Here is a 3339-nt window from a genome sequence, read left to right on the forward strand (position 1 = left end):
CTTTAGAATCAGCGTGAGAAGCCCTCTCGCAAACCGCAGCTCTGCGGTCTGCTAAGCCTGCATTTGTCTAACTCTCTGCTCACCAGCTGCGGGACTGTCAGTGAGGCGTTTGGTTTCTCTCTCTCCCACTAATTTTCTTCACTCTAAAAATTAGATTTGCAGTGAGATTAAATGAGAGACGGTGCGGTAAACACTTAACAGTGTCTGGAAGGTTGCAGGTCCCAATAAAGGCTAGCAGAGCTATCACCCCTTTTCTACAAGATGAAGAAACGAAGTCTCTCCACCGAGTAGATGGATGGCTTGAAGCCGTAAGACTGGCAGGGTCTATGCTCTGGGTCAGTCTTACTCCAAAGCCAGCTGACCAGCGCCTCTCATACCTGACCACACATCAGACGCACGCGGGCAACTTGTTGAAAATGAAGGTCTTTGCCCCTTCCTAGGACTGGGCTGTTCAGGGCCAGGCTGGGATCCCCGGCTCCTCACCCTCCAGGCCTCCCCCCCGACCCACAGTGGGGTATGTCTGTTATCAGGGACAGCAGAGAGCCCTCCTGTCTTAGGCAGCTTGGGCTGCTGCAACAAAATTGCATAGACCGAGTGGCTTAAGCAACAGAAATGTACTTTTCTTTGTTCTGGAGGCTAGAAGTCCGAGACCAAGATGCCAGCCTGGGGGCAGCCCTCCTCCCGGCTACTGGGAGGCTGCTTCTCACCCTGTGCTCACGTGGTCAGGGAGACAGGGAGCGAGTTCTCTGGTCTTTCTTCTTACTAGGGGCCTGATCCCGTCATGAGGTCCTCACCCTCACGACTCTACTGAAACCTGATTACCTCCCAAGGCCACATTTCCAAGTATATCACATTGGGATTTGGGCTTCAACATACGAATTTAGGGTTGGGGGGTATATAACTCAGTCCACAGAAACTTCCTAATTAAAGATGTTCTCCTTTCCTATTCCACATCCTTGACAATGGTCTTTAAAAAAAATAATAAAAGATATTGGCTGACCATTTGCTTGCTGGGCCCTGTACCCAAAGGACAATATATTTATTTACTCACTATTTATACTTGGTCTGCTTTCAAAATAAGAGATGCCTTCTGGAAGTTTAAAACCGTCCCAGAAACACTAACAAGGACACAGCAGCGGGCAGGCCCCAGAGACGGGCTCACCGTCGTGGCTGCTGCCCTCCTTCCCCAGCCGGTCGGGATTCACGCCGCCGTGGGGCATCTGCCCCTGTGGTCGCGGCTTTCCCTCCCGCTGTCACCCTCCCCTCCCCGCCCTCCCAGATTGTCCTCGCTGGGTACAATGACTGAGTCACCATTGGCTCTGGCCCTGACGTGCCTCCGCAGAAGCAAAAGGCAGCATCTTTGTTTTAAGTAATGACCTGGAAAATTCACATCTCCATGTTCCTGAAATAAAAATGATGATGATGATGATAGCAATTAGTCTCCACTAATTGCTAATGTGGGCTAGCCGTGATTTCATTCAGTCCTCCTTGCAACTCGCAGAGATGGGAGCTCTCAGCCCCCATCCTGCATAAGGGGGAACTGAGGCTTAGAGAGGCGAGGTGTGTCACTTAAGGTCATCCAAAGCCAGCAGATTGGGTGGCCACAGAGCCATGCATTTTCTGGCCTTGACCTCTTCTCGGTTTTCATCTCCTAAAATGTTCTCTCCTGTTGTAGGCCTCTAACACCTTGGCTTAGAAAGTGGGTGTCTTAGAGGCCAAGTTTTCCATATCATGGAGAAGGTGTAAATGCACAAGGAGTAGGGAGGGCATGTCAGTCAACTTAAAAAATGCTGCCATCTCCAGGCTAGAGAAACTGGAGAGGGAAACTGATTCCCAGATCCAAATCTCATTACTGACGGTATTAAAACTGATTTCAAGAGACAGCCACTGAGATCATGAATGGACAATTAGGAATCCAGATTAATAAATTCTCTTCTATTTTACTTGTCACATACTAGAGCCGGATTCAGAACTTAAAAATCACTGCAAAATTGGAAACACTGAATAAGCAGGAAATCTAAAATAAAGTAAAAAAGATGTAATTCAATTATATTTTATCAACATGGTTTGGTAAGAGATGTTTTCAAAACACCATATCTCTGTTCAATGTGTATTTCCTAAGCAAAACACATACACTGTGCTCCAGAGGCATTCAAATTTAAAGAAAAAAAAATTCATGAGCCATTTCTCTGGCATTTGTACCAAAACTTCTTTTTTTTCTTTTTTTCTCAGTGTTTTTTTTTTTTTTTTGTAGATAATTATTTTTTATTGAAGGGTAGTTGACACACAGTATTACATTAGTTTCAGGTGTACAACACAGTGATTCAACATTTATATACATGATAATTCTAGGTACCAGTTATCACCATACCAAGTTGTTACAATATTTTGACTATATTCCTTATGCTATACATTACGTCCCAGTTACTTATTTATTTTACAATTGGAAGTGTGTACTTTTTTGTGTGTGTGTGTGAGGGCATCTCTCATACTTATTGATCAAATGGTTGTTAACAACAATAAAATTCCGTATAGGGGAGTTAATGCTCAATGCACAATCATTAATCCACCCCAAGCCTAATTTTCGTCAGTCTCCAATCTTCTGAGGCATAACGAACAAGTTCTCACATGGAGAACAAATTCTTACATAGTGAATAAGTTACATAGTGAACAGTACAAGGGCAGTCATCACAGAAACTTTCGGTTTTGCTCATGCATTATGAACTGTAAACAGTCAGTTCAAATATGAATACTCATTTGATTTTTATACTTGATTTATATGTGGATACCACATTTCTCTCTTTATTATTATTATTTTTAATAAAATGCTGAAGTGGTAGGTAGATACAAGATAAAGGTAGAAAACATAGTTTAGTGTTGTAAGAGAGCAAACGTAGATGATCAGGTGTGTGCCTGTAGACTATGTGTTAATCCAAGCTAGACCAGGGCAATAAAACATCCACGTATGCAGAAGATTTCTCTCAGAACAGGGGGGGTGAGGTTCTAAGCCACACCTCTGTTGATCCCCAATTTCTCACCTGATGGCCCCCCTCCAACTGTGCCTGTCTTAGGTTGTTCCTCCCTTGAGGAATCTTACCCGTCTCTGGCTAACCAGTCATCTTCCGGGGCCATACAGGGAAAATGTAAAGTTGGTAAGTGAGAGAGAAGCCTTATTGTTTGAAAAGGTTAGCTTTTTACTTCTTTGCATATTTATGCCCTGTAGCTTCTATGCCCAGCATTTGTCTTGAGGTATCTTTACCACTTGGAAGAATTATGATACTCGGTAAATTCGATATGAGGCACGAATTCTATTTAAGGGTTGTAATTAGGAAGGAAGAA

The sequence above is a fragment of the Manis pentadactyla genome, chromosome 13 (genome assembly GCF_030020395.1).
Source record: "Manis pentadactyla isolate mManPen7 chromosome 13, mManPen7.hap1, whole genome shotgun sequence".
Classification (NCBI taxonomy): domain Eukaryota; kingdom Metazoa; phylum Chordata; class Mammalia; order Pholidota; family Manidae; genus Manis; species Manis pentadactyla.